This window comes from Jaculus jaculus, chromosome 18 (assembly GCF_020740685.1).
Source record: "Jaculus jaculus isolate mJacJac1 chromosome 18, mJacJac1.mat.Y.cur, whole genome shotgun sequence".
Classification (NCBI taxonomy): Eukaryota; Metazoa; Chordata; class Mammalia; order Rodentia; family Dipodidae; genus Jaculus; species Jaculus jaculus.
In genome coordinates this window covers 57720740-57743111 of record NC_059119.1, presented here as the reverse complement: position 1 = coordinate 57743111, position 22372 = coordinate 57720740, and the positions used below count along the sequence as shown (strand labels likewise).

The following is a 22372-nucleotide window of genomic DNA, read 5'->3' as shown; positions in this document are numbered from 1 at the left end:
ACCACGTATTTGTGCTAACTCAGCATCATGTGTAGCCTCCTCACCCAGTAAAGAGCCATATCCTGTTTATGACAGCATAATTTATTGTAATGGAAAAGGTTATGATGCACTGGCCTGTCTATGACTTCACTGTGTTCATTGGCAACAGGAAACAAAGACACGCACACTTTTTTTCATAATTGTTTTAGTAATAATTGACAATGGGAGGAAATGAATGGCAGAAAACAATGATGGGCAGACAAGATGGTCAGCAAACCCGACCGGGAAATGCACCGGAGCCAGCCTCAGCTTTATTCATATGATCATTCCAGAATATTACAGAGATATTATTGTTTTGTTCTCAGTCTACTCCTGAAGTCACTATTGTCTTTTTTGCCAGCAGTTACAAAGTTCTTTGCTGGAAGCAATGATTTCTAATATGTTTTAAATTCGGTAATCCAGTAATCCCACATTAGGGATTTCTGCTGAGTTTTTGTTTGTTTGTTTGTTTATTACCATTCAGGGTCAGTGTGAACTCATCTTTGCACACACATCCAATAGGGATGCTCACTAGTACTGCAGTGATTCTCTTGCCTCAGACAAGCTGTCTGTTCCCATGCCATTAGGTAGACGCAGTTCATAACTCCTTAGGTGCAAACAAGGAACTTACTATCAACTAAGAGTTAAGTTATTAGGTGTAGTGTTGCAGGGCCACTTATCTCTGAATGGCTTTGTGTCCACAGTCTTCTTGGTACAGTGTTGCTCTTCTCTGCATGGTGGAGCTAAACAGGCATGGACTAGTTAGCATAACCTTTGCTCAAAGTCAGCTGTACTTCTGACCAGCTCAACTGGAAGCTAAATTTGACAGCAGCTCTATTTATTGCAGGGGTTCTAGACCTAGTAGGTATATAAAGTGGGCCACACATGTGGGCTACATGGTCCCTTTTACACTGTCCAATGATCACATTAAGAAACAAAGATCTGGGCTGGAGAGATGGCTTAGCCGTTAAGCGTTTGCCTGTGAAGCCTAAGGACCCTGGTTCAAGGCTCGGTTCCCCAAGTCCCACGTTAGCCAGATGCACAAGGGGGCGCACACGTCTGGAGTTCGTTTGCAGAGGCTGGAAGCCCTGGTGCGCCCATTCTCTCTCTCTTCCTCTATCTGTCTTTCTCTCTGTGTCTGTCGCTCTCAAATAAATAAATAAAAATTAAAAAAAAAAAAAAGAAACAAAGATCAGGCTGGAGGGATGGCTTAGTGGTAAAAGTGTTTGCCTGCAAAGTCAAAGGACCCCGGTTCGATTCCCCAGGACCCATGTTAGCCAAATGCATAAGGGGGTGCACGCGTCCAGAGTTCATTTGCAGTGGCTGGAGAGCCTGGTGCACCCATTCTCTCTCTCTCCCTCTTTCTCTGTCAAATAAATAAATGAATAAAAATAAAATATTAAAGGCATGCACCACCATGCCAGGCTAAGAGACTTTTTTAAAAAAAGAACAAAAATCAATAGGTAAAATGCATTTTAATAATAGTATCTACACATAATATACCTATAGCATTATATGACATTATTTTAACATGTAATCAATATAAATACTATTAATATATATATTAATATAAGTCAATATGTACTATTAATACATATATACTATAAATACTATTATATTTCCTTTTCTTCTATCAAGTCTTTGGAATCCAGTGTATATTTTATGTTTCACACATTTCAATTCAGACTAGCTTCGTTTCAAGCACTCTATAGTCCCCGTGCATGGAGGCTACTGTACCTATGTGACATTTGATATTTGGGCTGTAAAATGGTATTTAGATTTCACCGTCTCCTCTATTCTGATGCAGGGTTACCACAATTCTTACAGGTCCCAACTGAAACTGAAAAGCAAGCAAAAGTTCGGCAGCTTTTGAGATGTGGTCTATTAGAACCCTCCAACTGTTCATTTAGACCAACTAATTGTGGATTTCTCAATTGCAAACAAGAATAAAAGAGGCTCAAAACAATCCCCACAGTTTGAAATGTGGAATATCAACATATTTGTAAGAGAATGATTTTTATCATTAACATGTTTTCAAGTGATGCTAGACAAAGGACTAGGTTCTGTTACGCAGTTAAAACTCAATTAGAGAGGGCTGGAGAGATGCCTTAGCGGTTAAGCACTTGCTTGTGCAGCCTAAGGACTCTAGTTCAAGTTTTGATCCCCCAGGACCCATGTGAGCCAGATGCACAAGGTGGCACACGCATCTGCAGTTCGTTTATAGTGGCTGGAGGCCCTGGCACGCCCATTCTCTCTCTTTGCCTCTTTCTCTCTCTGTTGCTGTCAAATAAATAAATTAATTAATAAAAATAAACAAAAATTAAAAAAAAAACAAGCCTCACTTATAGAGACCATTATATAGGTATGTACTGCATACGACTTAGTGCAAGGAAAAACAGTGTTCACGATGGAAACACACGTTCATTCTAAGGCATGGCTCCTGGCGGCGTTCTTCCTGCACGTCTGTTTCCCTGGAGGATCATCGTGTGCAGCTCCCGTGCCCCGTGGACCTTCGGGTCGGTCAGCTGGGGTGATAAAGATAGCTCAGCGTGCTAAATGTGGAGACACAAAAATAGAACTGGGGGTGGGGGAGAAGACTAGAAGACACCATGGGTCCTCAGGGCTCGGCCAGTGGTAGAATCCTGGAAACCTAAGGACCCCCCCCTACCTCCCCCCAAGTCCTGGTGAGAAGTTGCATCCTACTTGGATGGTCCCATTTGGGGCTTGCTTCTTATGCCATGAGGGTTTGATAATCAAGCTAGCTTTAAGCCAGGTGTAGTGGAGCACGCCTTTAATCCCAGCACTCGGGAGGCAGAGGTAGGAGGATCGCCGTGAGTTCGAGGCCACCCTGAGACTCCATAGTGAATTCCAGGTCAGCCTGAGTGAGAGTGAGACCCTACCTCGAAAAACCAAAAAAAAAATAAAAATAAAAAAAAAAATAAAATAAAATAAGTAAATAAATAAATGAAGATAGCTTTAAAGCAGTCAGAAAGATTCCAGACTCAGAATAAAAGTTAAAGACATTTGAAGTATTAGCAGTGACCATTCCTGGCATGGCTTACACATTGGGAATGGATGCTCCAAAATCTGGAGAATTTTCTCTGAATTCATTTTCCACGTTCTCCACAGACACAAAGCTACGAATAGGGAATAGGTGTGCGCACCCAGAATGCCATCTGTCTAACGTGGAATTATGGCGTGCGTTTGTAATGTATTCCTCCTACATTCGGTTCTTGTTTACTAAATCATAAGTCAGAAATATAAATTGTGGGGAGCTGGAGAGATGACTTAATGGTTAAGGCGTTTGCCTGCAAAGCCAAAGGAGCCAGGTTCAATTCCCCAGGACCCACGTAAGCCAGATGCACAAGGTGGCGCATGCGTCTGGAGTTCATTTGCAGTAGCTGGAGGCCCTGGTGTGCCCATTCTGTCTGCCTTTCTCTCAAATCAATCAATCAATCAATCAATCAATCAATCAATCAATCAATCAATCATAATAAAAGAAATATAAATGATAGGCATTTATTGCACTTACAATGAAATATAATAATGTGGTCATTAACATTAGCACATTAACAATATGAGCAGTACATTTATTACACCCTAATAAATTAAACAAAAGAAGAACATATTATAAATTGCAATCATTTTTTTATGCAAATGGAAGGGAATCCAACAAAGTTCAGGTACCAAACTAAGTTCCAGGACAAGCCTAAGAGATGAATCATACTTATTTTGTCCATTCTGGTTGGTAAGGAAGCATGAGGAAGTAGATGGAATTCTTTAAAAAGTCACTGGTTGGGCTGGAGAGGTGGCTTAGCAGTTAAGGCGCTTGCCTGCAAAGCCAAAGGACCCTGGTTCGATTCCCCAGGACCCATGTTAGCCGGATGCACAAGGGGGTCTGGAGTTGTTTGCAGTGGCTGGAGGCCCTGGTGTGCCCATTTCTCTCTCTCTCTCTCCCTCTTTGTCAAATAAATAAGAAAAATAAGATATTTCCAAAAAAAAAGTCGCTTGTCTATTTAGGGGCAAAGCCCTTTTAGTCTCTTAGGTCTAATTTCGCTCCTACACTTTGGTCTTGCTTTTTCTTTAAGGAAATACCTCTAACACTTAGGAACCCTTTTGATTTCCAAACAGGGCAAGATTTCTGAAGTTACACTTGGTTGAGGAAGAGAAGAGAGCCAAGTTGGGAGAGCAAGGTTAAAATTAAAAGGAGGGGGCTGGAGAGATGGCTTAGCGGTTAATCGCTTGCCTGTGAAGCCTAAGGACCGCGGTTCGAGGCTCGGTTCTCCAGGTCCCACGTTAGCCAGATGCACAAGGGGGCACACGCGTGTGGAGTTCGTTTGCAGAGGCTGGAAGCCCTGGCGCGCCCATTCTCTCTCTCTCCCTCTATCTGTCTTTCTCTCTGTGTCTGTCACTCTCAAATAAAAATAAATTAAAAAAAAATTAAAAGGAGGAAAGAAAAGTGTTCAAAATTGCTCAGGACTCCTGGGGGAGAGGGTGGGTGAGGCTAGGGGTCTGGCCTTTGAGAATGGTCCTCTGCAGCGTCTCGGGTGGGGTCACAGGAGGGAGGAGGTGCCCGCACTTGGCCTTCTGGCTTTATGCGCTGGTGAGTAGCGTCAAGCAGGGGCCCGCGGAGGCTGTCCTTGTGTGTTCTCAGCACTTCCAAGAGAGGACAGAGCGACAGGCATTAACTGGCCTTCAGTCAAGGCTGAGAAATCACGTTGAGTGACACGAGTGGCTGACATCACACAACATGAACATGTACAGACACTGCAAGTAGGTTGGGATTACGCATCCAGCCGCGAGGGAACGAGGACCACCTTCCTACGATTGCTTCTGCCTGTGACCTGGGGGTGTGTCTTCAGTGAGGGGAGCCCCACTGGCAAAGACAAAATGTTGGGTGCTGTGCCCCATGGAGTAGAGAGGCTGCCCCGCTCTGGAGTGGCCACATCTAGCTAAAGCCATCCTCATCCTCATCCCGCCCAAGCAGCGAACTGTGCGTTTCAGCCTTCCCTTGCCGCGTTGTTTCCTTGGCTTCTCTCTTTACCACGAAAATTCACACCCAATCTGCTCACCGGGCACTGTGTCACACCTCGACATCATTTCCCCTTTTCTCTTTCACATTTTAAAGGCCTTTAATCCCAGCACTTGGGAGGCCAGGGTAGAAGGATTGTCTTGAGTTTAAGGCCACCCTGAGACTCCATAGTGAATTCCAGGTCAGCCTGGGCTAGAGTGAGACCTTACCTCGAAAAACAAAAACAAACAAGCAAAAGACCTGTAATGTGGTCTCTATCCTCAGACCTAGTGAAACTATAATGTTAGAAGCTTTCTAAGGAATGGCGTGAGCAATGCCCTTGCAGCTTTTACACCACTTAAGAGCTGAGCCTTTGCTGGGATTGAGCTAGATACTGCAAGGTCCTCACATTCTTCTAAACTTTCTTTCCTTGGAGTTGGGGAGATTGCTCAGTGGGTAGCGCGCTTGTTGCGTAAGCCTGAGGACCCGAGTTTGGATCCTTCGAGCCCATGTAAGTATGGGCACAATGTTCAGAGACACTGACTCAAAGAATAAGCAAGTATCTGGGTACACTGGTGCACCCATACATACACACACATATACACACAATGAAACACTTTTTTCCTCTCTTCACAAAAGCTCTCCTCTCAAATATTGTTTTTCATTTCTAAATCGTTTCTCCCAAAGAACACTTGTTCGTAGTACCAATGTTGAAATAAACCCTGCATTTGCCTTAATCGTACCGAGAGAATTTGAACACACATTCTAGGACCACAGTTGTCCAGTCACTGGCAGCAGCCCTCTGTCTGACATTCCCCCGTCACGTGCGTCCGTGACAGGAGGCCCAAGGGGCTGGAGAGATGGCTCCGCGACTAATGCGCTTGTCTGCAAAGCCCGAGGACCTGGGTTCGATTCCCCAGTACCCATGTAAAGCCAGATGCATGTTAGGTCAGGACAAAATGGAGTCACTGGGGACAGCAGGAGGGCCGCAGATGCCAGGGAGTGGGTCGTCCACAGTCCTCAAGGGACCATCCAGCCATTATTCCTTCCTTGCCTAACAATGCCCCGGGTCTAGGTGTCCTGCCCCTTACCTTTCACGATGCCAGGGTACGGTCCTGGTGTCACACCCTGGCTGTCTTAGATCTCCCCTAAAGAAATCTTTCTTTTATCTCTCCCTTCCTTTCCTTCCCCCAACTGAAGAGCTCTATATAGCCCACTATCTGTAACCCCAAGTTGACTGCTCCGCTCTTGAGAGTCAGTCCTGGCAGGCAGCTCATGTTTTTCCCGAATAAAAGCTTCCATCTCTGCCTCAGAGTGGTCTCCGGGGTCTTGGTCACCCCCGAACCTTACAATGCACAAGGGGGCGCACGCAGCCGGAGTTCATTTGCAGTGGCTAGAGGCCCTGGCACACTCATTCTCTCTCTCTCTGCCTCTTTCTGTCTCTTAAATAAATAAAATATTGAAACAAATACCAGGTGTGGTAGTGCACAGCACTAATCCCAGGCGCAGGTAGGAGGACTGCCATGAGTTCAAAGGCCACCCTGAGACTCCATAGTGAATTCCAGGTCAGCCTGGGCTGAAGTGAGACCCTACCTCAACAAAACAAAACAAAACAAAACAAAAGCCCCGTTCATGCTCCTTTGGTGTCCACTGTGTTCCTGGTGGTCACCAACTCAGTATCACAATCTCACCCTGCTGGGGTCGTATTTCCTCCTTTGGGGTCTTCACTTTCTGCGGACCCTGTCGACCATTCTTCCTTTATCTGTTCCGCCACGGCTCTTTCTGTCCTGGTTCCTTCTTCGCTTGTTCCTGGATCCTCCCAGTAGCCGTCCGGCCCGTGTCCTCCTCCCGCCCCCAGGGACGCCCTCCTCACACAGTCAACTTGCTGCTGTCCCATCCCGAGGGAGCAGTGTGTCTGGCAAGGGCAGGGCGGCAAGCTGCCTGCATTCTCAGACAGATTGCTAGAAACAGAAACGTAGCCAAAGTGACTTTTCTCTGTTGAGCAAGAAAAAGTGGGCCTCATGGTAGTGACAGAAATGATGGGGAGACCTGAGTCCCCCTCCAGAAGCCAGCCAATCAGTGGCAGAGGCCATCTGGTGGGATCTAACGGTCTTTCCTCTCTTCTTCTTTCCTACTCCCCCACTTCTCTCCCACTTTCTTCCTTTTTATTTATTTATTTATTTTTTGGGAGACAATCTCATATAACAGACTAGACTCGAACTTACTGTGTCACCGAGGATGACCTTGAAGTTCATTTTTTAAAAATTCTTATTTATATAGTTATTTATTTGCAAGGGGGGGCGTGGAGGGAGAGTGTGTGTTTCAGGGCCTCCAGCTGCTGCAAAGAAACTCCAGATGCTTGTGCCACTGTATCTGGCTGTTGCGGTCAGGTTCACATTGCTGGCACAAATCACCCGACCAAGAGCAGCTTTTGAGAAAAAAAGGATTAATTTTGGCTTACAGATGTGACGGGAAGCCCCGTGACAGTAGGGGAAAACAATAGCATGAGCAGAGGGTGGACATCACCCCCTGGCCAGCATAAGGTGGACAACAGGAACAGGAAAGTGTGTCCTACGCTGGCAAGAGGAAACTGGCTATAACACCCATAAGCCGGCCCCAACAATACACTGCCTCCAGGAGGTGCTAATTCCCAAATCTCCATCAGCTGGGAACCTAGCATTCAGAACACCTAAGTGTATGGGGGACGCCTGCATCAAAGCACCACACTGGCTTTATGTGGGTACTGGGGAGCATTAGGCTTTGCAGGCCAACGCCTTAACTGCTAAGCCATCTCTCCAGCGTGTCCTTGAACTTGTTATCCTGCTGGAGAAAACTCTCCCTCACGTAGGGAATGGTCTCTGGGGGGAAAGAGGCTCCCACAACGTGATGAGAAGCAAAGTGGGGGGACACCCGGCGAGAAGAAAGCTCTCCGCTCCCATAGGGGCTAAGCCAGCAGGAGAGAGAGAGGGTTCAGGGGATCAGGAGTGCTCAGAAGAGCCAAGAGCTCACACTAGGGTCCAAGAGGCTTACACACGTGATTCAGGCATCCGACTGGAAAGACCCCCGTCACCAGACCCAGACAAGGGGTGCAGGGGAGGGACTGGGTTGGTGGGTATGCTCAAGAGGCCAACCCAGGAAGAGTTGAGGAAGAAACAAGAGGCTGTATTGTTTGTGGTGAAGACCAGGCATGGTTTTAAAAATCCTGCAAACCAGACATTACAAGATTCTTCTCTATCGGGGGCTCAGGGAAGCATCTGGACTCAAAACAAGTGCTGTGCATATGTGATCTGAGATCCTAAGGTCACCTGATCCTGTTTATCTCTTCTGGAGCCAGAGTACATGATACGATGCATGGCACATAGTAACTTTTTTTTTTTTTTTAATCTAATATTTGGTGCACACATGAGTAAAAGTCTTAACAAGGAGTTCTGGGGCTCCACTCTGCTTTCCCCCAGCCAACCTTCCATCACTGAGTTTTTTTTTTTTTTTTCTTTTCTTTTTGGTTTTTCGAGGTAGGGTCTTGTTCTAGCCCAGGCTGACCTGGATTTCACTACGTATTCTCAGGGTGGCCTCGAACTCACGGCGATCCTCCTACCTCTGCCTCTGGAGTGCTGGGATGAAAGGCATGTGCCACCACGCCTGGCTTGAGTTTTCTTTCTTTAGGTCTGGCAGCTCTCACAAGCTAGACTAGGCCACCCACTCTCTACGGGCCATTTAAATAGTCAAGTCATAATAAAAAGCAAACAAAACAACAAAATCCCAAGCACACCCACTGGCAAAATGAACAAAGGAGGACCAATGACCTGCCCCCCAAGTCGATGTTTGGGGCCCTGATGTGAAGCTGGGGTTTAAATACAGGGCCAGAGCTCTGTATCCCTAAGAGCTTCTGGTCAAGGCGTGGCCCCGCCCCCACGCCAACAGAGCCATCTCTCCTGCAAGGTGGTCAGACAAACAGCTGCAGGATCGTGTGAGATCTCCTTCCTGGAGACAAATTCCCCCTTTGGCTGGCACCAGGCTTCAGTCTCTTCCTGTCGCTGTGAGATTCCTGGGGAAACTCCAGTTCCTGGGGGAACCATTGTTTTGATAGCCTGATAACCAAAGGGAGGGACACAGGGTCTGTTGGGAATGTCCTCATTCCTGCCAGGGTGGTAACAGATCAAGTATTCATCCCGTACTTTCCCTTCACCCAGACCTCCCATTCCTCTGCCCACTCCCAGCCTCTGGCACCCACTGTGGAGGTACACACAATGCTTTTTATCTTTACATGCAGGACTTTTTATCTCTATGTGCAATGCTCTCTCTCTTTCTTTCTTTCTTTCTTTCTTTCTTTCTTTCTTTCTTTCTTTCTTTCTTTCTTTCTTTCCTTCCTTCCTTCCTTCCTTCCTTCCCTCCCTCCCTCCCTCCCTCCCTCCCTCCCTCCCTCCCTCCCTCCCTCCCTCCCTCCCTCCTTCCTTCCTTCCTTTCTTTCTTTCTTTTCAAGGTAGGGTCTCACTCTAGCCCAGGCTGACCTGGAATTCACTATGTAGTCTCAGGGTGGCCTCGAACTCACAGTGATCCTCCTACCTCTGCCTCCCAAGTGCTGGGATTAAAGGCGTGCGCCACCACGCTCGGCCTCCCTCTGTATTTTAAGGTACACTTGTCTACATACTGTGTTGTTCAAGTCTGTTATTCCCTTACTGGCTCTCTACCCACTGGTGAAAGTAGAATATCAAAGTTCCCTGTCATTAGATTGATGTCCACTTTCGCCCTCAGTCCTGATCACACTTATATTATCTATGTGCGTGTTTCAATGTTAACTGTTGTGTCATGTGTACTTGTAATTGTTATGAATTTACTCCTTTATTATATAACGACCTTCTGTGTCTTGCTTTACAGTTTGGACTTAACATATGTTTTATTTAATATAAATAAAACTACTTCTGTCCTCTTTTAGTTACCATATAGATGGGATGCTTTCTTGTATCCCTTAACTCTCACATTGTGTGTGTCCTTAAGGCTGGCATGCAGTTCTTTTTTTTTAAATTTTTGTTTATTTTTATTTATTTGAGAATGACCGAGAGAGAGAGAGAGAGAGAGAGAGAAAGAGAAAGAGAGGGAGAGAGGGAGGGAGGGAGGGAGAGAGGGAGGGAATGGGCATACCAGGGCCTCTTGCCACTGCAAACAAACTCAAGATGCATGTGCTACTTTGTTGTTGTTGTTTTTGGTTTTTCGAGGTAGGGTTTCACTCTAGCCCAGGCTGACCTGGAATTCGCTATGTAGTCTCAGGGTGGCCTCGAACTCAGTGATCCTCCTACCTCTGCCTCCCGAGTGCTGGGATTAAAGGCACGCGCCACCGCGCCCGGCTTCCATGTGCCACTTTGTACATCCGAGTTTACATGGGCGCTGGGGAATTGAAGCCTGGTGGGAAGGCTTTGCAAGTAAGTGCCTTTAATCACTGAGCTATCTCTCCAATCCTAGACCTTTTATTTTTATTCAACCATTTGCTTTATGTTTGTTGGTGGGAGAATTTAATTACTAAGTAGTGTAGTTGTTGGTCAGTAAGGATTTACTATTACCAGTTGCTAATTGCTTTTTACTGTTTTGTAATGTTTTTTTGTTGTTTGTTTTGTTTTTTGAGGCAGGGTTTCACTCTAGTTCAGGCTGTCTTAGAATTCACTTTGTAGTCTCAGGACGGCCTCGAACTCACAGTGATCCTCCTATTTCAGCTTCCCGAGTGCTGGGACTAAAGGTGTGTGCCATCATGCCCAGCTTTTATAATTTTTTTTGTTCCATTCTTATTCGCTTGCTTTCTTTTGATTTGACATACTTTTTTAAAAAAAAATTTTTTTTGTTCATTTTTTATTTATTTATTTGAGAGCGACAGACACAGGAAGAAAGACAGAGGGAGAGAGAGAATGGGTGCGCCAGGGCTTCCAGCCACTGCAAACAAACTCCAGACGCGTGTGCCCCCTTGTGCATCTGGCTAACATGGGACCTGGGGAACCGAGCCTTGAACCGGGGTCCTTATGCTTCACAGGCAAGCGCTTAACCTCTAAGCCATCTCTCCAGCCCTGATTTGGCATACTTTTTAGTGGCTTGCTTTGATTACATACCTTTTATCTTTTCTGTATGTACGACAAGTTTTGCTTTGCAGTTATCATGAGACTGTAATGAACACGTGGTATTTTCAACAGTCTTTTTTTTTGTTTTTGAAATTATTATTAACAACCTATTTTGTGTGGACACATCATATGTTGGTACTTTCTTTTCCTTCGTCCCTGCCCCCATTCCACTGGGGACCTTCCTCAGTGGGTTGCAGGTAATCCCTATGGAGTTGTGCATTAGGCATTGTGGGAGCAGCAGCCAGTTATTTTCTTTTTTTGAGGGGGTGGGAATGCCTCTGGCCATGATGTCTCAACCTGTGGCTCTTACAATCTTTCTGTTCCCTCTTACACACACACACACACACACACACACACACACACACGCAAAAATATGGATCACTTCACAAATTTGTGTTTCATCCTTGCACGGGGCCATGCTAATCTTTTCTGTGTCGTTCCGATTTTAGTATATGTGCTGCCAAAGCGAGCAGCAGCAGTCTGTTTTAAGCTGAAAACACTTGTTTACATATGAAATTCTACACTTTAACTGCTCCTTCCTTACATTTTGTTAGTGATATCATCACTTAGATTTTTTAAAAATTATTTTTATTTATTTATTTGAGAGCGACAGACAAAGAGAGAAAGAGGGAGACAGAGACAGAGAATGGGTGCGCCAGGGCTTCCAGCCACTGCAAACGAACTCCAGACGCGTGTGCCCCTTGTGCATCTGGCTAACATGGGTCCTGGAGAATCGAGCCTTGAACTGGGGTCCTCGGGCTTCACAGGCAAGCGCTTAACCATCTCTCCAGCCCACATTTTTTTTAAATGTTGTGTACCCACTAACAGATTAATGCAGTTATAGCTCTGTTATTGCTTTGTCATTTCATTTTTACCAGTTAGCAGTGATTTGTGCATGACCATTACAGTGTTAGTATTGGAATATAGATGGTCCTCTATTCACTGTGGTTCAACTAGTGAAGCTCGTGCTTTGTGATGGTGCAAAACTGACTCCATTCTGTTGGAGCCACACTCCACATTTTGAGGTTTTACTTTTTCCAGTCCAGTGTTGTGCGGAAGTTAGTCTGTGGTGATGATAGGCCGCGGAGGTGAATCACTGCTCTCTGCCGGTCACATGAATAATGAATACAGAATAACCAGCCCATACTCAGCACTTTGCCACTCTGCTAAGCTATGATGAGCGATGGGTTTGGTGAACTAAATGGACTTTTGACTTTCGTTTTTTTTTCACTTTTTTTGTTTTTGTTTTTTCGAGATAGGGTCTCACTCTAGCCCAGGCTGACCTGAAATTCACTATGCAGTCTCAGGGTGGTTTTGAAGTCACGGCAGTCCTCCTGACTCTGCCTCCCGAGTGCTGGGATTAAAGGTGTGCGCCACCATGCCCAGCTTGATGCTTTTCAAAATTCACGCTTTGCCTGACTTTCGAGAAGTTGAATGTATTGTGTGTCAGTGTGAAGCTATAGATTAATTACTTGAGGTTCTTTGGCCTTCATATATTTGGACATTCAATTTCCTGTCCAAATTTTGGAAGCTCTCTCTCCACCCAAATGTAGACTGTGGAATTCTCAGAACACACGGAGAAGGGAAACGGTGCTAAAGACATAGTGATAGATGCCGTATCTTCATGGCATGACATCTGAATTCTTTCAGGATGGGAGATTTGAGAAGCAGGACGAAAGCCACCATGCTTTCTACATGCTCCCTTTGGAAGTTAACATTGACACTTGTCACATACCCTGTGAGTTACACAGGATCAGCCCTGATTCGGTGTGGGCAAATGCCACAGAGTCATGATGATCATGGGAGGCTATCTGCAAGATGGCTCACAAATACATCAAAAAACTATTCAGAAAGTTGTGATTAACGTTTATCTTATATTTTGTCCTTAGGCTTTTCTATAACTAAAAAAAATTGTGGTGTAAATGTGTGATATTTAAGCCTGTGTTTGTTTCAATCAGATGTGCCCCCATAAACTCATATGTTCTGAATGTCTGGTTTCCAGTTGATGGAAATTTGGGCGGTGAAGACTTGATAGAGGAGGTGTTTTGTTGGGGAAGCGTTTGGGATATTATTATTATTTTTTTAAAATATTTTTTATTTATTTATTTGAGAGTAACAGACACAGAGAGAAAGACAGATAGAGGGAGAGAGAGAGAATGGGCGCGCCAGGGCTTCCAGCCTCTGCAAACGAACTCCAGACGCGTGCGCCCCCTTGTGCATCTGGCTAACGTGGGACCTGGGGAACCGAGCCTCGAACCGGGGTCCATAGGCTTCACAGGCAAGCGCTTAACCGCTAAGCCATCTCTCCAGCCCAACGTTTGGGATATTATAAGTCAGCTTCCCCTTGCCACAATTCAGCTCGCTGTCCTGCTGCTGTTTTCCACCCAATGTGGCACATATGTCCAGCCTCTGCTCGTGTGTTGTGTTTTCTCCTGCCATAATGAAGCCTCCCCCAAGACTGTAAGCCAAATTAAGAACCTTTCCTCCTATCCGATGCTTTTTGTTGGGTGTTTTGTCCCAGCCATGCAAAGGTAACTGCAGCAAAGCCAGTGAGAGTTAATTTAAAAAAACGAGACAAAACAAAATAAAACAACAACAACAACAAAACAACTATATTCAAAACCATAGTAACCCAATCCTGACACTTTGACACAAAGTTGCATGCCCCGTGCTGTTTCCTGTTTGTGACAAATCTGTACCCAAGGAAAAAGGAGTTTGTATGGGAAGATAGATAGCTCTAAATAAGAAACACATGGTGGGGAAGCATTAGTCAAGGTAGAAAATGTAGGGTAGGAATGGAAGTCTATGAGAACCAAGGGACAAAGAAGTCAAAATGAGTTGAGACTACTATAAAGGATAATGCTTATGTTATAACGACCTTGACCTTCTAGCTAAAGAAAGGTTAAGCACACAGATTTGCATACTTAAACTTCCTTCTAATATCCTATTAAAGTGAAGACAAAGAATCTTAGCATAAGTGGGAGATCACCTCTCCCATCCTAGAAGAAAGCTGGCTTATTCTCTCAAGAGGTTAATGAGTATTTAGCATAGGGATCCCTGGCTTCTGGGTGAGACTCACCCGAAGGCAGATCTTTCCAAAGCCGAGAAAATCAGAGCAATTTTCTCCATCTCAGCTCTGAGTGCTGGAGATGGGCAGAAGACTGAACTGTTCAGAGTTTGTAGGTTTAGCTTAGAACTAGGTGAGAGAAAAAAGATATTTTGGTACATGTCTGAAAAAGATGGGGAAGGGACTCCTTAGGTCAGGGAATCGTCCACCTGAATCCAGTGTTCACTCTTGGAGCACTCACATGTGGCCAAAGCAAGTGGGGGATCCTGACCGGCCCTTATTGGGTCACATGCCTGTGTCTGGGCCAAGGTATGATGGGCAGATGGGGCTATGGTTAAACAAGGTGATGGGGGAAGAGAGCAGCTCGTCAGGCAGACAGACAGTCACTGTCAACTGTACCTTCTCAGCCTCCTCTCTAGAAGACAACATTATATAAGCAAGGCGTCACAGTCGGGTTTGTATTACTGGTAAAAGTCACCCAACCAAGAGCAGCTTGTGGGGGGAAAAAGGGTTTATTTTGGCTCACAGGCTGAAGGGGAAGTTCCATGATGGCAGGGGCAAACAATGGCATGAGCAGAGGGTGGACATCACCCCCTGGCCCACATAAGGTGGACAACAGGAGCAGGAGAGTGTGCCAAACACTGGCATGGGGACACTGGCTATAACACTCATAAGCCCACCCCCAACAATACACTGCCTCAAGGAGGTGTTAATTCCCAAATCTCTATCAGCTGGGAACCTAGCATTCAGAACACCTAAATTTATGTGGGACACGTGAACCAAACCACCACATTCCGCCCTTGGCCCCCATAAACTAATATTCATAAATGATGTAAAATATGATGCCTTCAGTCCAACTTTAAAAGGCCCCATAGTTTTCATCAACCCCACTGATGTTCATACATCCCCATAGTCCAAGGTCTTTTAACTGAGCTATAATACCAAGAAATCGCCAAAAACCCATAATGGCACAGAATAAACATTCATACTGCAAAAGATGGCATTGGGCATAGCAACGAAATATTCAACCAATACAAGACTTAAAACAACCAGGGCAAACATCAAACTCTGTAGCTTCAAGTCCAACAACTCTAGTCAATGACAAAACTTCAAGTCTGATAATTCTAACCAGCAACAAGTCTCTGGAGTTCCAATTCTGCCCCTCCAGCTAGGCTACTCACAGTTCTGGAAAACTTCATCAGGGCCCGGCAGCTCTCCTCAGCAGCCATCTCATGGTCTCGGCATCTCCACTGGGTCTCCACTGCAATCCACGGTCCATCCTCAGGCATCCAGCAAACCTGCTTCACACTGCCCATGGCCATTTCCAAAACTTAAAACTGTTGCAAACTCAATGACCCTCTCTTTCCTGCATTTCTTATACTCCACAATACCAGGTAGGGTGCCAGTTTGTTAATCCAGGGGGTAAATAAATCAGACTTTGAAGAATAGGACACTCCTTGAGCACTCAGGCCCTTTCAAAAGAGTCTACATTCTTCCTGTTGCCCCAGTGCAGGCCAGCTGGCCCAATCTCAATGGTTGTAATTTCTCAAACAGTTTGCAGGTGAATGGGCAGCAGTTCACTGAAAGATTTCATTTTTTCTGTGCCATATCCCTCTGCTCACACCAGTCCATTTCTACACAAAGCAACCCTGCACAACTTCTCAGGACACGGGCATGACAACAAGCTTCCCGCACAAACTGTTAGCCCAGTCCAAGCAAAGCTTTCTTACCCTCATAGGCCAAACCTCACAGTCCATAGTTCTTACTGCATTCAGGTCTTTCAACTCTGACCAGAATAGTCCATCAAGCTGTACTTACAGCACTGCAAGGCATCTCTTAGGCCAAGGTTTCAAATCCTTCCACATTACTCTTGAAAATCAGCTCAAAAGGCCAAAGCACATAGTCAGGGGTCTAGTAGCAATCCTACTCCTCGGTACCACTTTACTGTTGCAGTCAGGATCACATTGCTGGTAGAAATCACCCAATTAAGAGCAGCTTGTGGGAAAAAGAGGTTTATTTTGGCTTACATGCTCTAAGGGAAGCTCCATGATTCCAGGGAAAACGATGGCATGAGCAGAGGGTGGACATCATCCCCTGGTCAACATCAGGTGGACAACAGCAACAGGAGAGTGTGCCAAACACTGGCAAGAGGACACTGGCTATCACACCCACAAGCCTGCTCCCAACAATACACTCCTCCAGGAAGCGCCAATTCCCAAATCTCCATCAGCTGGGAAGCTAGCATTCCGAACACCTGAGTTTATAGGAGACACCTGAATCAAACCACCACACAAAGGTACGAGGATCTAAAATTACCTTCCAAATACAATAAATGCACACACTTTACATATATACATAAGTGATCTTCTAAGTACTTTCTCTATCCTATTTCCTTTCTTTAAAAAAAAAAGTTCATTAGGGGCTGGAGGGATGGCTTAGCGTTTAAGGCATTTTCCTGCAAAGCCAAAGGACCTAGGTTTGATTCCCCAGGACCCACATTAGCCAGATGCACAAGGGGGCACACACGTCTAGAGTTTGTTTCCAGTGGCTGGAGGCCCTGTCGTGCCCATTCTCTCTCTCTCCCTCTTTGTCAAATAAATTAAAAAAAAAATTTTTTTAAAGTTCGTGAGACAGGGCTGGAGCGATGGCTTAGTGGTTAAGGTATTTGCCTGCAAAGCCAAACGACTCAGGTTTGACTCCCCAGGACCCACGTAAGCCAAATGCATAAGTTGGTACACGCATCTGGAGTTTATTTGCAGTGGCTGCAGGCCCTGGTGTGCCCGTTTTCTGTTAGTCTTTCTTTTCTCTGTCAAATAAATAAATAATAATAAATAATTTTGTTTTTTCAAGGTAGGGTCTCACTGTAGCCCAGGCTGACCTGGAATTCACTACGTAGTCTCAGGCTGGCCTCAATCAAACTCACGGTGATCCTCCTATCTCTGCCTCCCAATTGCTAGGATTAAAGGTGTGTACCATCACGCCCGGAAATATATATATATATATATTTTAATTCAAGAGACAAATATTGTCATTCTCATCCTCTTGACTTACAACTAAGGTGAACTCATAGCAATGATGCAGTAATATACTTGCTACCTGTTAAGTAGATTAAGGTGCAGCCATCTTTTTTGATTCTTAGTGCGGTGAAACCTTGTATCTCAGCGCCTCAGCTATCAGGACAGGATGGGGAATTCCCGGGTAAATGGGAGGAGGAAATTACATTTGCACAGACTCTGTGTTTATAGCATGAGCAGCAGTACTCTCCACGGTCTCACCCATAATCCCCTGCACATTAGCCCCAACATGAGCAAAAGCGGGCTGAGAGAATGCTGCCGATCACAGACAGCCTACGGGAGTCACATGGCCTCTTTTTTTGGAAGAAGACTAAAGAATTAACTTGTGGAAATAATTTTCCATCTGTTTTCCTGATAAGACTGATTAGAGCCATCTATCCAGTTTTGCAGGCTCCATGAGAGAGCAAATGGGTCATCTGGCCTGATTAATTTTTTTTTCTTTTTAGAGGGAGGGAGGGAGAGAGAGAGGGGGGAGGGGGGAGGGGGAGAGAGAGAGAGAGAGAGAGAGAGAGAGAGAGATTGGGTATGTCAGGGCCTCCAGCCACTGCAAATGATCTCCAGACACATGTCCCCCCTTATACATATGGCTAATGTGGGTCCTGGGGAATAGAACTGAGGTCCTTTGGCTTTGCAGGCAAACACCTTAACTGCTAAGCCATCCCTCCAGCCCAGCTGATTAAATTTAGTTCCGACTTGTTACAGGGATTCTAGTTCCAAGGGCAGTGGGGGACTGCACCTTCAGAGGTCCTGAGGAGACGAAGAGCTAGTCAGCCTTCCGTGCATCCGGAGTATTCTGTTACACAGGATGTGTTGGGTGATTTTTAGTTTACCAGCCGGGTACCTGTCAGATAATGCCCATGCCCTCCATCGACGGCCGAGCTGATGCCATGGAAACATTCTTTATCTTCCTTGCACTTCTCCCATCCCTTCCTCTCTCCCCACTGACTCAGTGGCTTTTGTTATTTTTGGCACCATGATTTTAGCTTCAATTTGTTTAAAGGCTTCAGAAAAGCAGTTGAAAGAGTTTGTAGTGAGGAGTGGTATCTCGTGCTTTTATCTTCGCCGATAATAGCCTTGCACCTGTGGGACTGAATGAATCTCAAATACATATTTTTTTTAATTTAATGATAATGCTTATATTTTGTTTTATTTTATTTTGGGGAGTGTGTGCATACATGTTCGTATGCGTGTGGCACATGTGTGTGAAGGTCAGAAGTCAACATTAGGTGTCTCTCCAGTTGCTTTCCACATAATTTCTTATTTTTTTGAAGCAGGGTCTCACTCTAGCCCAGGCTAACACTATGTAGTCTCAGTCTGGCCTCAAACTCACAGCGATCCTCCTACCTCTGCCTCCCAAGTGCTGGGTTTAAAGGTGTGCACCACCATGCCTGGCCCATTATTTCTTAAAACAGTATCTTGCTCACTGAACCCAGAGCTCACTGATTGTTTTTAGAATAGGTAGTCAACAAAATGCTGGTGGGATCCCCTGCTCCACCTCCATGGTGCTGGGATTACAGGAGTGTGCCACCATGCCCAGAACTTTTGTGGGTGCTGGGGATTTGAACTCAGGTCTTCCTGCTTGCTCAGCAAGCACTTAACCCAGTCATCATTTTCCATAGCAACTAGTTTTTTTTTTTTAGCAACTAGTTTTTATATCTTAGTGGTGCATTTAAACAGCCGACACCGTGATTATTAAAATATCACAGGACCTTAATTTTTCATTACCGCTTGTTTTCTTCATTTTTTTTGCTCATTCACCAGTTTATTTTGGATTCAGGTTTCTTGTAGTCACTTGTTTTTTTTTTTTTCCTCTCCATTTGTGGCTTGGAACTTATGTAATTTGTTTCATTCATTTTAGTGGTGATGGTAAAATACATACTTAATTTAACAAAGTTAAGTATTAATATAAATCTAAGCCATATGTGGTGGTGCAAACCTGTAATCCTAGCATTCAGGATGCTAAAGTAAGAGCCTGGAGAGTCTGGGGCCAGCCTCAGCTATAAAGTAAATTGACTTGAGGCTAGCCTGGGCTACCTACCAAGATCCTGTCTCAAAAACAGAAACAGAAGACCACTTAAATGTTGTAGTTACCTTCACATTGCTGGGACAAAACAGCTGCCCAGCAGCAGCTGATGGTAGGAAAGAGTTTATTTAGGCTTACGGTCTTAGGGGAGCCATCACCATGGCATGGAAAGGATGGCAGAGAGAGAGCTGGCATCACAGCAGGTAAAAAATAGCAACAAGAGGGCTGGAGAGATGGCTTAGCGGTTAAGCGCTTGCCTGTGAAGCCTAAGGACCCCGGTTCGAGGCTCGGTTCCCCAGGTCCCACGTTAGCCAGATGCACAAGGGGGCGCACGCGTCTGGAGTTCGTTTGCAGAGGCTGGAAGCCCTGGCGCGTCCATTCTCTCTCTCTCCCTCTACCTGTCTTTCTTTCTGTGTCTGTTACTCTCAAATAAATAAATAAAAAATTAAAAAAAAAATAGCAACAAGAGTAAGCTGAGCTAGTACTGGCAAAGGGAATTAATAACCTTAAAGTGTGCTTCTACTGACACACCTCCTCTCCAGCAAGCCTCCATCTCCCAAATTGCCACCATCTGGGGACCAAATATTCAAGAGATGGGCTTTGGGGGACATTTCACATTAAAACCAACACAAATGTTCTTGTGAATACCTTAGCCCTAGAAACCTTCAATCCTAATCTCATTCTCTTTTATTTCTTATCCTTTATTTTCGTTTTTTTGGGGGGGTCTTTTTGAGGTAGGGTCTCACTCTATGTAGTCTCAGGGTGGCCTTGAACTCACGGCGATCCTCCCACCTCTACCTCCCAAGTGCTGGGATTAAAGGCGTGCGCCACCATGCCCGACATTTTTTTTTCTTCAATCTTTTAGAGGTAGGGTCTCATTCTAATCCAGGCTGACCTGGAACTTCCTGTGTCGACCCAGGCTGGCCTGCAATTTACATTGATTCCCCTACGTCTGCCTTCTGAGTGCTGGGATTAAAGGCGTGTGTCAACATGTGCGGCTTTCCTTTTCCTTTCTTTAATGTTTTCACCATTGAGCATTTTAGTTCTACTTTTAAAAGAAAACATCTTTTCTAAAGTATCATTATCATCAAGTAAATTGCGCTATTTTTGTGCATTACTAAAGTGTATACTTCAATATCAATATAACCATATACCCATGAAACTACCTCCATAAAATTTAAAGTAATAAACATTCATACTTCTAAAACCTCGCTCATACACACAAATATGACTACTTACATGTTATCAAGGTCTGCTAGCTTCCTGAAAACTCTTTTATTTTATTTTTGAGGTAGGTTTCACTCTAGTACAGGCTGACCTGGAATTTACTATGTAGTCTCAGAGTGGCCTCAAACTCATAGTGATCCTCCTACCTCTGCTTCCCAAGTGCTGGGGCTAAAGACATGCGCCACCACCCGTGGCCCTCATTTTGTTTTAATATTTTTATTTACTTATTTGAAAGAGCGGAGAGAGAAGAGGGAGAGAGAAAAAGACAGAGAATGGGCATGCCAGGGCCTCCAGCCACTGCAAATGAACTCCAAATGCATGTACCACCTTGTGCATCTGGCTTACGTGGGTCCTGGGGTATCGAACTGTGGTCCTTTGGCTTTGCAGGCAAGTGCCTTAACCACTAAGCCATTTCACCAGCCCCGGCCCTTATTTAAAAAAAATTATTGACAACTTCTATAATTACAGACAATAAACCATGATATTTCCCTGCCCTCTCCCACTTTCCCCTTCACAGCTCTGCTCTCCATCATATCTCCTCCCTCTCTTCATTAGTCTCTTTTAATTTGATGTCATCATCTTTTTCTCTTATTATGAGGGTCTTGTGTAGGTATTGCGAGGTCTTGGATATCAAGGCCAATTTCTGTCTGGATGTCTGGACATTTGTATGTAAGCAGTGGTACCCTTCCTTTGGCTCTTACATTCTTTCTGCTACCTCTTCTGCTCAGGCATGTGAAGTCTTCAGCATAGGGTCTTACCATCTCTTTCTCACGGGAAACCAAGGCCCGGCCCTCATTTTATTTAAAGTGTTCTACAGAGCCTGGTGTGACAGGTCACATAGGTAGTCCCAGCCCTTGAGAGGCTGAAGCAGGAGAATTGCTGTGAGTTTGAGACTATTCTGGGCTACATAGTGGGACCTGTCTCAAATAATGACACGAAAGTGTTCTGTAGCTTATGTACAGAAGTAAGTCTGATAATCACTAGTCATCGAAGTCCATTCGGCAAGGGCTGTGTTAGCTAGTGCTCAGTTACTATGACAAGTGCCTGGGATCCATTCCATTGGGTATAAGAAGAGAAGAGGAAGGCTGAAAGTCCTACAGTATTAATATGTGGGTATGAACATTAAGTGTAGTGCCTTTAGGGCAGTTTGGTGAGAATAATATATGCAGTTATCCAGACAAGAGCAGCCTTTATACCCCTAAGGCTCATGACCTCCTCTGCCATAGGCTTATGATTAGGTTTTCAGTACCTGGCATGTATTCCCTCCCATAGAGTGGGCCTTCAGTCCAATTAGGGAGCAGTTGGTTTCCCCCAGAGCAGACGTGCCACTGTTGCACCCATTCATTCAGTCATTTGGCCTGTCTGAACAAACTTGAGGTTTCCACTGTCCACTGTCATCACCGCTGATGACTTCTTTCTCCTCTAAGACTGCATACAGTGTAGCTTTTTCCAGCTTTCAGTTGGCTGGTCCACAGGGAGAAGGTTTTCTGCTCACCAGCAGCTTGATTTCTCAGAGAGACTAAGACACAAGCCTTATCCTGGTGTTGGCTGGAGCTAGTAGAAAGATTTCCGATAGGTTTGGGTTCCTCAGGCAAGTACTCTGAGAAGGAGCTACAGTTATCTTGTAGATATGATTATCTTATAGATATCTTAGAGGCCTTGAGCTGCTAGAAAACTGTCTCAGAGTCTGTTTGAGTCTTGATAAGTCAACTTTGAGAAGAGAGCTGTGGATTCTGTCTAACATTTGGTCAATCCCAATGACCCACTTTTGTGAATATTATAAAAACAAACCAACAACTGAAGGTATATGTGCTAAGATGTTTAGTGAAATAGTGTTTGTAGAGGCAAAAC

At 45.0% G+C, this 22372-nt stretch overlaps 1 protein-coding gene and 1 non-coding gene across 6 annotated transcripts in view; one reads left to right on the top strand and one right to left on the bottom strand.

The window, feature by feature from the left end:
• Rasgrp3 (RAS guanyl releasing protein 3) overlaps window positions 1-22372 on the top strand; it is a 106018-nt gene that overhangs the window by 4304 nt on the left and 79342 nt on the right. The gene's annotated exons all lie outside the window — the stretch shown is intronic.
• LOC123455851 lies at window positions 11498-11603 on the bottom strand. Its single transcript, XR_006634166.1, has one exon. It is a non-coding gene; the product is annotated as a U6 spliceosomal RNA (small nuclear RNA).